Source organism: Ixodes scapularis, unplaced genomic scaffold, assembly GCF_016920785.2.
Source record: "Ixodes scapularis isolate PalLabHiFi unplaced genomic scaffold, ASM1692078v2 PGA_scaffold12__126_contigs__length_90152505, whole genome shotgun sequence".
NCBI lineage: Eukaryota > Metazoa > Arthropoda > Arachnida > Ixodida > Ixodidae > Ixodes > Ixodes scapularis.
In genome coordinates, this window is record NW_024609838.1 from 50,474,849 (window position 1) to 50,489,333 (window position 14,485).

At 44.2% G+C, this 14,485-nt stretch overlaps 2 pseudogenes; both read left to right on the forward strand.

The window, feature by feature from the left end:
* The first annotated feature begins 707 nt into the window (after nucleotides 1-707).
* On the forward strand, nucleotides 708-3,083 carry LOC115324400 (annotated as a pseudogene).
* Nucleotides 3,084-3,769: 686 nt separating this feature from the next.
* The window catches only part of LOC120836989, an 86,650-nt pseudogene continuing 75,934 nt past the window's right edge, over nucleotides 3,770-14,485 (forward strand).

Genomic DNA, 14,485 nt, shown 5'->3' on the forward strand with positions numbered 1-14,485 from the left:
ACGTCTGATGGTCCATCACGTTCCACCAAGGCTGCTGACTGGCAGTCAGTGTCCCAAATTACGTACCTTGATGGAATTTTCAATAGGGTAGCGACCTTTGGGAAGGGCCAGGGCGCCCCAAGCTCAGTGGTGCATACCACAAGGGCCCTTCTGAAGTTGGCGAGCCCTTCAACTTGACACCTGCTTTTTTGCCATGTGGGTTAGATCCCAATGATGTTGGCTAAGTTGCTGTCTCTGTACCATTTGCCTATGTTTTTGGCGTAAAGATTTGGATTTCTGATGTGATTGTGTCCTCAAAAAATGATGAATCAATGTTTGGTGAGGTACACAAAATTGTGTTTTGGGGAAGCCAGCTTTGTTTTATTGTACATGTACTTGTTAAAGTGACATACACGATACACATGACCGCCTTTGTTCTCTTGAGGACACCACGGAATGTGTTCAACCCATACTCCAAGAAAAAACTGTTTTTCAGAAGCAACAGAAAAGGCTGTGCCGCCAGCTTCGAGCTGAAGTCACTCTGTTCCTGGAGTAAGTTGCACTATTTTGTTCCTCAGTTGGATATGTAACACCTACATATCCACTTGTCCTTCACCTTGGTGTGCACGCTTAGCGCTTTGGAATCCTCATTCCATTAATGCACCTAAAAAGTGACTACTTATGTGCCAAATATTTCCAGTGAAAATGACATAACCAGCACCAACACGGCTGAGTGCCGTTGGATGTACAATGCACTGGGAGAAGCACTTTCAAAGAAGTACGCACGACTTTTATGGGACAGTCCAAAACCAGGAATTCGTCTTCAGCACAGAAGCCACGTTTACGCAAGTCAGCTTTCTCATAAATATTAAGAGAAATGAAAAAGCGGTTATCATTTAGCTTGCTGTGAAGCCACCCTAGTGAATATTTTTAGTTCAAGTGCATGTTATATGGTGTTCCATTCTATGAAACACCAGATAACGTGGTTGACTGTAGCAACAGGGGCTTAATTTTTATTTTTCAGAGTGTGTTCATGCGAAGATTGTCCGTCCCAAGAAAGGTTCGAAGTCACAGAGCAAAGAAAATGGCAGAGCCTGTTCCAGCCCTTGCATCCATTCTGGTTATTACAAAGGATAATGCTGCCTTGGAGCTTCAGGTTTGTTGCAGCATGTTGCTTTCTTTCCAAATAAGCTGGGGAGAATAGTTTAGAGGCATTTGTGTTTGTAGCGTCTATTTTGGGCTTTGAGTTTTTGAGCTCAATATTCAATGTGTTGCTGTGCTATGATCATATTGCAGGCCTTGGGTTCAGCCAACCTAACTGGTGTGACACACAACATGGAAAGGATCAGGGTCCTTCTCCAATTAACCCTTCCGGACCGCCGCAATATTCACATGGATCCTTTGCCTGAGTATTTCTTGATGGAAGAAATCGTAAGTCAGCAGTTGTTATTCAGTTATGGGGAGCATGACAATATATTTTTAGGCTTTAACAAAAATTGTCCTTAAAGGTCTTTACTCTTTGCTAATGATTAAAATCTTTGCTCTTTACTAATAAGAGAAAGTGTACTCGTGAACAATCCATCCAGCAACTTTTGTTCGTGAATTCTATGTGTATAACGTTGAGGCATTTTTTTTTAATTTATCAGGGATCTGTCAACCATGTCGAAATCTTGTTAATTCCTATTAACAAGATTTTAACATACATCATATCATACAAGCATGTACAAACTTGTATACTTTGTCTAAAGTACAATAATATCCTAGTAATATGCACTGCTTCGATCTGATTTAAATAAATATTTTTTATAGCTGTGCATGGAAGCAGAAGTTCGATTTTAATCGCAAGCTGTGGTCCTGGAGAAAAGGCTGGCCGATGCTGCCAGGGTGTTTTCCGAAAGCCAAGGAAACGAATCCACACTATTGGACATTATGAACTACTTGCAGCGCAACATAGGGCACAAACTAATAAATGAGGTATGTGTGCAAGCACCTTTCAACACTTTATATCAGTTTTCTGTACACGGTGTACATTGACAACTTTGCCTAACAGGGCAGGTTTAATTAGGTAACATTGTCTCTCGCTACTTTCGTTGCAAAGAATGTGGCCCCAGAGATGCGTGCCATGGGCCATAAGTGCCAATTCAATAAGTATGTACTAAGAAAAAACATAACCAAGATCACGCTCGGTGATGGTGTAAATTGTGTCTTGTATATCAATTTGCCTGAGGATCTTTAAACAAAACAATTTGCCCGGAAAAATTATGTTACTTGAAGAATCGATGACACTGCTGCTTTTATAAAGAAGCAAGAATGTGCGAGTGTTCCTATAAGGTTACTGTACTTAATTAAGTCACGCATCCCGTTGCCTGAGCAGGCATTGCAAATCAAATTTAAGGTAGAGTGAAATGAACGACAGTATTTTACTTACTCCCCGAACTGTATACTACAGCTCCTTTATTAGTATGCATATATCAATTACGATTTTGTACTTCTCCGGTCTATATTTCTTTAATTCTTCCGCCATTGTTGTGCGGTTCCTTCAATGTTAGCGCAGGTCTCCCTCGATTACAGGTGTCTTATGACTAATTTTTTTATGACAAAATAGAAAGCGCGCCAAAAACGAGGACGAAAAAGAGGGGACAAATACGACAGAGAAGCGCTTACTCGTAACTGGAAGTTTTATTAGAACTTGAGAAAGCACAAAGATCATTCCCTCCCCCCCCCCCCCCTGCACATGAGCTATTTTTTTTCTCTCAGCAATAATATTCCTTGCACGCTTTTTCTAGGCGCCGCTGCTAGAAGGAGAGCTACAAGTCACTGCACCCCACATTTACACTAACTTTGAAGGGACCTGCATTTTTGCTGGCAGCGAAGCTGAGGTTGTTCGACTTTCAACTGGTAGTCTGGAGCGCGCCCTAATTCTGTGTCTTCTCACGTATTACATCAAGAACCTGGAATACCCGTATGCGTTTTCACAAATGCTCTTGCTCGTTCAAAAGCTGACTGTGCCGGGCGAACCTGTGCCCAAGGGGGTCATGGGAAGGCGTTTGAAGTGCCTATTGGCACTGTTAGAAAAGGATGTTGCTGGAGGAAAGGAAAGCTGAATGATATAGTTTGTTTCCCTCCATAATTAATTGCCAATTATCATATGCGAGAATTTTTTTTAATGCAGCAGTTTTGCTTGCTTTTTCTATTTTTTATGGTAAAGATATAAATTTTCTTTATCCCCATTACAAGTAAGGCATTTATTTGTTGTAAGCTGCTTTTACCAAGAAATATTTTCCCCATTCATCTTTTTGTGCAGTGTGATTCATAATTTTGCCGGAAAGGCCCAGAAAGCTGTAAAGTACGAGTTTGATAGGTAATGTTTGTTGCAGATGCTATCATAGTTTGAATATCTCCTCCATTACCGATTTTCATCAATCAGCTTAGAGAAAAAAATATTACATTTTCTATGACGCTGCAAACTGGTTAAAGCTTGACACACTTCTTAGAGAAATGTGTTTTTTAGACAAAGTTGACTCATATTTTAGAGGCTGTGCAATTATAAGTGTTTTTTAGCGGATGGGCTCTTAAGCATGCTTAAAACAACAGTCAATTTAATTCGAGGAAGCTTTGTCAAGATAGTATATTTCTCAAAAGCACTGTGTCATGAAGGTTTCAGCATATCTTTATTGGTGGGTCTTGGAATATATATTTTTGTAACCTTTCAGTTTGTTGCACCGTTTAAAGGTTACAACTAATGGCAAACAGTAAAATCATACAATGTAACCTCTAAAACATCTGAAGCATGTATACTTATACTAAAGGTTACGGCGCTATAGGTTACAATGTGCCTTATAAAATAAAGGTATACTAAAATTTGAAGACGTGCACCTATAATAAGGGTTACCGAGCTTAGAGTGTATATAATTCCCAAATTATAAATAAAGCTGGTCTCGATCTTCTGCTCGCCAGTGTCAAATGTGCGCCTAGAGTAACAATCCAAAAATAACCTAATGTACGAAAGGTACATAACAGTTGAATAGAACATGCCACTTGAATCAATCGAGAATTTAAAATAAATCACGCACAAAAAGAGCTTGTAAAGGAAAGAGAATTACTGGCAAATACACTCATAGGGCGTTGATATAACTGGCCCTCAACTCCCATCCAGCAAATCAAATCTTTGCAAATGATGACTAATCAACGTCCCCTCGGCATTCGGCTTTGAACATACTGGGAGACTTCACTGCAGTACGCATCTCCCTCTAACAAGGGAGCCATATTTTAACAGAAAAAAATTAAATAGAAAACGATACTTTTACAAATATCTGCTATGTGAAACTAGATCGCAACTCTTAATATGGAGGAGGGGAGGGTGCGGAGAAAAGGGTATGTCCATTCTCATCCTCCGTACCCTCCCTTCCTTTTTCCCCTCCTCCTCCTTCCCTACTCCGTACCTTCCCCTCGTCTCCCTGCCCCCTTCCCATCCTCCTCAACTCCTCCTTATGGTTTACGCCTCCTATCGCCTCCTCCTCCTTCTGCCCGCCACCTCCCCTCCTCCTCCTCTTCACTCCTCCTCCTCCTTCCCTCCTCTTTCTCGCTTCCTCCTACCGCTGAATTTCTTCATGCGTGATATGACACAAAGTCATGTGACATAGTTTTCCCCGCTAAATTTAGAGGGGAAAATGATGTCACATGACTTTTTTGTCACGTCACCCATTAAAAATTTAGTTTGTGCGCTAGATTTAGTGGGATAATTAACGTCACGTTACCTCAACACATATTGAATTTCCCGCTAAATATAGCGAGGCGGTTACGCCGACAGCGACGCGCGAAACACGGAAATGGGCGCCTAAGAGCTGCTGTCTAAAATAATTTCGAACACAAAAATAACCAATGAAAACGTCTCTCACTGTCTATAAGAAAAAAAAGCACTTATGAATAGCGCAGTAGAACGTCTTTCGTGCCGATCGCTGCAGATTGCTCATTGGACTTGTCGGAGATTGAGGAGTTTCAGCGACGGTGTCACCGCCCTGGCGGCCGGTCGCCGAAAGAGAACGAGGGGGATAGGTTCGCTGGGCTCTGGCTTTGTGTAAATGCGTTGGCCGCAAACATGGGCTTATAAACTTCCCCAGCAAGAATATTACGCAGCTCTAGTGTTCCGGTACGAGCAACAGAAATGACACGATCTGCTACGACTAGCTACGACTAGCTACGACCACCCGCCGCAGCGATGCAGGCGTCGAAGGAGCGCAACCTGTGTACTACGCAGTCAGTCGCCGTCGCTCGACGCAGGTCGTTTAGCATTCAGGGCTTTCCGCCCCGGGTTCTTCGCTTGTACTTGGAACCGAGTATTATTTCCTGTACTTGTGTATGTGCTCTGTGGCTGGATATGGACCTCATAGAGCAGTTCTTCAGACTCAACAGCGACTCAAAGTTGACGGCGGAGGGGCTTGCAGCAACGCTTTCGGTTGGTGCACGGGTGCGACGACTACACGGATAAATTTTAAGATTGCTGCTAGCAAGGTGGGCCATAGACGCTTCATGTTGACACGATTTTGAGTGTAAGTACTCCGTGCAAAGGTGAATCTATCGCGTTTCTAATCCACCTTTGCTTTTGTTGTTGTTTTTCGCACGCACGACCGACTGCTAAGCAAATGCTTCTGTACCGATCACGGAGTGAATGTCTGCGGCCTTACATTGCGGAACGCCCAATAAAAAGTCATATTCGTTCAGCGAGAAAACTTCCTTTTCGAGTGACTTTCTTTGAGTGATAATTTCTCGCGTACTTAAGTGCTGTAATCAACACGATCGATTAAGTTTGCTTCCCTAGTTAGGACATTTTTGTGCCACATGCGGCACTAATGCTTCGCACGATGTATGCCACTTGTGGTATTGTGAATTGGTTTACTTCCAAAGCTAACAGTGTGACAGGTGGGACCATCCAATTTGCTAAAAATGTGATACGAAAATTTCGTTGCCTAACTAGCGTTTTACGTTTAAGATTGATAAGAAACATGCTCATGTGATGATGCATGTCTACAGCATAAGCTTTGCAGATCCAGAATGGACGTGCTATAGGCTACAGCCTCAAGATTATTAATGGACCAAATTGGTGATTACACGGCAATAAATATTGTGGTGGAAAAATGATTATTGACTCGGTGAGTTTTCATCGTGACCATTGGTGTGCTGCTGGCAAATTAGGTAATGGCACACCTTTTCTCTGCCCACCTGGCTTCAAGGGACATCGCATCTAGATGTGCTAAAGTATCTTTATTTCAAAGTTCAGTGGACCCCTCTGCATCATTACAGGAAGGCAGTCCTGAGCCACAACAAACAGTAGTGACTATATAATGCATAATAACAGGCACCAGTGTCCAGGCGTATAGTCCGCAAAAGCCAATTTGAGCCTAAAAATGTTTTTGTTTTATTTAGATAGTCAGCATTTGGTGTATAATCCGCAGGGTCCAATTTCCGCGCCCAGTGCACAGTCCGCCAAGCTGGTGCGTTGAGACTTCGTGCTTTTTTTTTACTGGGTGGCATTTTCTTCAGAAGTTCTTCGGCGAACGGCCCATATCCATCCACTGAGTTCACACAAGCACAGAAAATAATACTCGATACCAAGTACAAACGAACCACCTGGGCGGAAAGCCGTGAATGCCAACGAGCAGCGTCGGGTGACGGCCACTGACTGTGTTGCGCCACTTCGACGCCTGCATCGCTGCGGTGGGTGGTCGTAGCTAGTCGTAGCGAGATGATCTTCACTTCACGCAAGAAATCTTCCCATATCATAGTCAAGATATGTGTGCAAGTGTTCGACGACGTGGGTTCTCTCACGTTGGTGCAGTTGTCATCAAGAAAGGTACATATTACCCAAGCAGCACATAAACGCGAAGAAAACGTCGAAAGAACGTCGAAGACGTCTGTAACGTGACGTCGCAAAACGTCGAAGGTCCGGACGTTACCTTCCTTCGACGTCGATGAAACCTTTAATTGTCCGCGAGAAAAGGTGCACAGAAGGTCGAGGGGACGTTCCAAATGACGTCTGTAGCACGTCACATGCACGTCTCAGTGGGCCGTTGCGTCCTCCCTCGACGTTTCTGATACGTGTGTTTACGACATCCGGACTACCAACGACGTTCACAGAACGTCAAGAAACCTTTCCAAATTACGTTCCCTAGCCGTCGTGGGAAAACGTTGTGTCCCCTCCCCTTTAGTATTATTGCGAAGCCAAGTTGCTATCATGCAAGTACGAAGGAATTAACTAAAACACAGGTTTGGTACGAACTGTTTATTTGAGCATGTTCAGACACGAGATGCAATACGCCTCCAAAAGACGCCCCTGGATGTGCCACCCTCAAAGATATAAAAGAACAAACAAATTCACGTAAGTAAATGAACAAGAGACGATGTCACGCAGCGCGGAATGTTCCACCGCTTACCTTGTTCTGCTTCTGATTAATGCGCTGACGCGCGTGCATTAACCGCCCCATTGCGCGTAGCTGGTACTCTCGCTGCGTGCACAGGAATGGTTTCAGAAGGGGGATCCCGTCCGCTGGGCGTTCTTGATTGGGATCGTCGGAGGCGTCTGAAGGGTCTTGATCGGAGACTGGACTTGACGCGCCGTTATGTGCACTGCCACTTGTTTTCTGGGTAGCGTCATTCATATCCTCACAGGCACCTTGATCCGAGCAGTAGTACGATTCAACGTGGGAAGCGTTATGGCCTTGAAAAAGGTCCTTGAGGCGTGACTGAATACGGCGGCGTTTTTGGCGATCACCGACTTCTTCATAGGGGCGTCTTGAACGACTCATCCGATCGCAGCGCCTATACTGTATGCAGACTCGAAAAAGTAAAAAAAAATCACGGCGACATAGCAGCCTGCCTCGTAGACCCGTAGTCGTGACGGCCGGTGCTAGTGACTGGCTTTCGGAAAAAGCTGGACCGGGTCCCAGAGCTGTTCTCTCTGGGCCAATTCGAAGAACAGAACATTCAGTGAAATATTTTGGGAACGACTGAGAAAATACGTGCAGCCGGAACTTAGGCTTGTCAATTGTTCGTCGTCGCTATCTTCCCCCACATTTCTCACTCGCCCTCTTCTTTCCGAGTTTCCCGACGCATCGCATGGGGCTCTATGGAGATGCCACTGCCATCTCCTCTGCCTACCTTTCCCCCTCTCTCTCGCGCCGTGCCGGCTGTTTTTTTTTTTCTTTCATTTTTTTGGCACGTAAGTGCGGACTGGGCTTGAACGCTCTTTGGACTATCATCTGGGCCTTCAAGGGTCGGCATCATGAATGTCAATTTCCACAAACCGTTGACAGTATCTACCGGACTTCGTCATTGTTGAGCATTTTTTTTTTGATTCAACTTTAAAAATTAGCGAGTGTGCAGTGAAGTTGTGCTCTGATATAGTGTGTGCTGGCATGCGATTTTCGTTTGGGTACGTCACCATGTGGTACCGAAAGCCAGATCTGTACTGACAGTCACGTGACAAGACTTTGCGCCCCGATCTACCGAAAGCGCTAAGGCGCTGGAAGTTGGTGTTATGGTGAGATGTTGATGCGAATTTTTTTGGTTGTGCGCAGGTGAGCATGGGTTACAAAATAGGAAGAGAAATTGACAAACCTTAAAACAATCTCGGGTGGTCGCGGAGCAGTATGAATACTCCTAGGAAAGGATGCAGGCCTGAAATCACCTCTGAGAGGGGATAGTGTAGCGGCGCCCCTGAGGCGCGTGTCAGGGCCCAGGACCCATGGATGACGACAACGCGCATGCAAAATGCAAGAATGGTACAATTCGATTCGTTCTAGATGCCATGAGCCTTCGCAAATTAAACTCGTAACAATATTTTAAACAAACCAAAATTATAACAAGCACGTCTAAAAGGAATGATATTCCCAACATGCTTTCATATTATTTTTTTTTCTTTCGTGTACATTGAGTTTTGTAAATGCCCTCTTTAGCGTCATCGATGTGCAATTAATAGCATTTTGAAATACGCAAATTACTGTATAAATAATTAAACTTTTCAAAACACTCAAAAATTAAGTTTTGTTTGCGGCTCTTGAGCTCTGTCACCTTGACCACAGTGAGTCTGCGGCTGGAGATTGAGCTGGAAAATCTAAAAACGTCGAACAAAACGTGAGTGTTCGACGTTGCTAAAACGTCTTGTCTTGACGTCATGGCGACGATGACGACGTTAAAGTTGAAACGTGACGTCGCCAGCACGGCAAGGACAGGACAATAATGGTACGTCATTTATGAACTCCAGTTCAACGCCAAAGAAACGTGAGCGTTGGACGTTGTGAGAACGTCGTGCATCGACGTCGTGGGAACGTTGACGACGTTTGAGTCAAACTACAACGTCGTCAGAACGTCACTGATTGGACTCTAATGGAACGTTATATAAGGACGTCACCAACATCGAAAAAAACGTGATCGAAGTCATTCGGGACGTTACGGACGTCCGGGACTTTTCCTCGACGTTTCCACGATGTTTTGTTCTGCCTGGGTAACAATGTTGCGAGTTTGAGGCTGAAACTATGACGTATACTTATCTAAACGTAAATTTATCGGTCTGCGGCTACAAACATTTTTCTTGACGTTGCTTAGATGATGTGACCGTTCAGGCCTCGCATTAAATGGTGTTGAGAACTCTTCGGTTGTGCATGAAAACCTATTTTTGCCCAAATAAAAGACATTTTCAAAAGAACACGTGTCTTGTGCTGATAAATATCTTTCAATTTACAATGAAGAGGCAAACAGAAAATCAACTGTGTACATCTACCACTTAGCATAAGCACCTTTTGGCATTAATTCTTGAGCACACTCAAATATCAGATTAGGTTACTCTTGTTTTAGAAGTTTTGCCCTGTTCTGTAAAAGGAAACAGTTAAAAAAATTTTACCTTCGTTCTCCTTCTCGCATTTAATACAGACTTGTTTGTCAGCAGATCACACACAGCAGATATCAACGTGGCAAATACAACTCGAATGACCGATAAGACTATTGGTATTACAATAAAGGTTTCCGCAAGAGCCAAAGCGAGGCTTGTAGGAGTGCACAAGCACATCGGAATGAGATTGACGCTTCCAGGGCTTGTTCACATTACACGTAAAAACAGGACGATTGCCGACCAGCTGTTCGCAATATAACACCAAGGACACCGATGTTTTGATACAAAGAACGCAAGTTAAATACCTCAGTCGTCCCTTGCATGCTGTAGTTGTCATACTTTCCATCCAACCGCTTTTTAGCACAATTAACTAGAACAACCGAAGAGTTGGCAACACCTTTTAATGCGAGGCCTGAATGGTTATATCATCTAAGCAACGTCAACGAAAATGTTTGTAGCCGCTGACCGATAAGTTTAGCTTTAGAAGAAGTACGCGTCATAGTTTTAACGCGCGAACATTGTTGATATGTACCTTTCTTTGGACCCGCGTACATTCGGTTCAACTTGATGACAGCTGCACAAGCGTGAGAGCTCACGTCGAACACTTGCACACTTACCTTGACTATGGCAAGATTTCTTGCCTTGGATTGGCTTGAACACTTCATCTGTAGCATCACGGTAGGTCTTGGTTGAAACGATGATCGTCTCGCACACGGCAACAAACAGAGAGCGACACGCTTTGTTTTATTTATATCCTACCGCTCTACGGGCGTCGCAGATCTATCATCTCTTGTCCGCCATGTTGGATCGATCGGAGCGCCGCCTATATTCGCTGAAACTACTCAATTCCTGGTACAGAGGTCGACATGGTTCCAACTCATCGGATAACTAGAAAACGTACATTAACGTAGCAAGGGGCACCTGTCTCCGATGGTCAAGTGGTCCTCTCCTAGTTACTCACATGGACGAGAATTCGGTGCGTCGTATTTTCGATATCAATTTATGCCGCAACACAGAAAGGCCACAGGTGTGAAGGCGCTGCAGCCAGAGTATCCGTGGTACTGGCAACCGGCATGTTGAAGGTCGCACTTGGCATTACCCTAAATGCCCTACTGGCAATCGGAGCTCTTGATCCTGTTCTCTCTGGCTCCAGTAGGATTACGGTAGATTACGGAGATAGTGAGCCGCTCTGCCTGATAAAAGCAATCCGCTAAGCAATGAGATGCACTCAAACAAAAACACTTGCACCATGGTGTCCTAAGATGCTCATCTGGAACTTGCTATTGTTTTCCTTGGAAGAAAGGAGCTCTTTTTGAAAAACTGCATGAATTGCAAAGCACATCTTCGCGGCTGCACGACCGTCCCCACGGTCTCCCTACATTGTCATATGGCCTTTATTCGCGCGACCCCTTTCTTTGTGTGTGTGCGACACTAGGGCTTGACTCCGTCGCCCCGAATCTGAGAGTCTAGTGGAAGCTACGGTGTTCGGTGAACCAACCGTGCGTATATCTTTAACCACCTGATCACGCTCTCTCTTGTAACCGCGCGCAGACAGCGGGACAGGTAATGAAAAGCAGGTAATAAAAAGGAGAGTGGACACGGGAGCAGCGCGACGGCCGCAATGGCTTACAAACCTTGTTTCTTCGTACCTCAGGTCCTACTACCACTCCTGGCTTACTGCGCGTCCCGGTATAATGGTTTCGCCTTCGACTTCATCACCATGGATTCGCTGCCGCAAGTTCCAGTCGGCGATTTCCGCCGACATGATGACGTAAAGCAGGCCACCTGGATCTACGATTCGCCTCGCTTCATCAAAGAAAACCCATCGACATCGACGACGCCCGCAGCGCCAGATGTAAAAGGCTGGCAGTTCAGTGAATTCTCTAGTGAGCACGGGAGCAGCGCGACGGCCGCAATGGCTTACAAACCTTGTTTCTTCGTACCTCAGGTCCTACTACCACTCCTGGCTTACTGCGCGTCCCGGTATAATGGTTTCGCCTTCGACTTCATCACCATGGATTCGCTGCCGCCAGTTCCAGTCGGCGATTTCCGCCGACATGATGACGTAAAGCAGGCCACCTGGATCTACGATTCGCCTCGCGTCATCAAAGAAAACCCATCGACATCGACGACGCCCGCAGCGCCAGATGTAAAAGGCTGGCAGTTCAGTGAATTCTCCAGTCGGCACGGGAGCAGCGCGACGGCCGCAATGGCTTACAAACCTTGTTTCTTCGTACCTCAGGTGGGTATCCACATTCCTTTGAACCTAAAAAACAAAAACAAACGTTTGCTATTGCTGTTCCCTAGCCCACGGGTGTTTCTTAGTGTGATATTGGAGTACTTGACAAATTGTCTTCTTTTATTGATGTCGGGTGACGTAGAGTCCAATCCCGGCCCTTTCACACGAACCACGTCGTCACAGTCCACCAAAGGAAAAACTAGCCAGCCCATGGTTAGTATGACAGAAGATAATACTGAGGGAGCGGTTGCACTGACCCAGGCAGAGCAAAACATAGAAATTTTGCGCATGTTGCGCGATCTTCAAAAGCAATCAGCTGAAATAGCAACAGGTAATCAGGAATTAAAACAAAGCATCACTGAAATTAGAAACGGTCAACAAAACATTGAATCTACGCTTACAAATATAGGCGGTAGATTAACAGCTGTCGAAGAGAAGCTAGAGGTGCTAGATAGTGTTGAAGTTGATTTGCGGAATACTTCCAACACGGTAGAAGGTCTTCAAAGAGAAAACCAATTATTGCAGACTCGTATTAATGAACTAGAGCACAGGTCACGGCGTGACAATTTGATTTTCTACGGAATTTCAGATATTCAGGAAACGTGGCCACAAACAGAAGAAAAGGTATCAAACTTGTTGTCCAACTGGCTTGGTATTCAGCTAGCCTCGATTGATATCGAACGCGCTCACCGTTTAGGAAAATTTTCCGGCTCAAGGTGCCGCCCCGTAATAATAAAATTTTCTAGTTTTAAAACTAAAGAAAAGGTACTTCAGGCCAAAGCTAAACTGAAAGAACACGACGTGAGTGTAACTGAGGATTTTTCACCCGCGACGCGCGAAGTACGGAGGAAACTGACCGAATTTGCCAAAACGATGCCTAACAGTCCCTCCTTCCAGCTGAAATACAACAAACTGTCCGTTAATGGAAAATTATACACGTACGACCCTGTCTCCGATAAAATTTGTGAGTCAAGAATTCCGATTTCACAATCAGCTACTACCGATACACCAACAACTGTGCCCTCGGGACAACACGCTGCGTCATCCAGGCAACGTGATACGTCAGACACGTAGGGGTTACCGAGGGGCTGTGGTTATCGTGCATCTTTATCACAAGTCTCTATTTTATTTACTAATATCAGAAGCGTTGTCAAAAACCGCACCGAAATTTCTTCTGCTATTGATTCTTGCTCTGCCGATATTGTCGTGTTAACAGAGACATGGCTTAACAGTAACTATCGTGAAAATGAAATATTCGATTTGTCCAATCAATTTCATTTCTACAGACGAGATAGGGAAACGAGGCAAGGTGGTGGTGTACTAATAGCGATTAAAAAGAAATTTGAGTCATTCGCACTTCATATTGCGTCATGCTTAGAGATTATATGGGCGTCTGTAAAACTAGCTCATTGTAGAATGGTTGTCGGGGTTTGCTATCGCCCCCCGAATGATTCCTCTACCTTTGTTACTGAGCTCTATGATACCATAAACATCGTTATCACACGGTACCCAACATCCCCTGTATTCTTGCTGGGTGATTTTAATTATCCAGGAATCAAATGGTCAACGTCCCCCCCTTCACTAAATTCGTCCTCGTCTGTTTGCCAGGAGTTTATCGAGTTATGTTCATACTTTCACTTTACACAGATTATTTCCGAACCAACCAGAGTTACACCGACAAGTGCGAACCTGTTAGATATGGTATTAACTACTTGTCCCGAGTTATGCTCAGAAGTAACATACATGCCGAAAATAAGTGATCACTCTCTACTAAATATTTCTGTGACTATTCCTGTAAAAAGTTTTCTAATAGAACTAAAGTGATACGTAATTATCCTAATGCTGACTTTAACCAAATCAATGATGAACTGTTTTTATTTCTACAAGCGTTTATAAACGGGTTCGAAGCACGCTCAGTTGAATATAATTGGAAGCTTCTAAAAACGAAGATGACAGAGCTTGCTAACCGTTTTATTCCAGTTCGTGTAATCTGTTATAATCCGCAAGCACATTGGTATAATTCATTTATCAGGCGCCTTTCCAATCGAAAAAAACGCATGTATAGAAGAGCAAAAACGTCTAGTGACCAACATCGATGGTCTCTATATCGTACCTCGGCTGATGAATATAATTCTGCAGTCAAATCGGCGAAGGAAAATTTTCTAACCAACACATTACCAAATATGTTGCTGAACAATCCAAGAAAATTTTGGAATGTAGTGAACCCGGCTGATAGTTCGCGAATTGTACTAACGAATTTGGACGATGAACCAATTGATGACAAACAGTGTTCAGATACGCTTAACAACGTGTTTTCCAGCGCTTTTTCGTGTGTTTTTTCTGACGTTTTGCCTTCATTTAGTAACCCTGAGTATTTACCCATG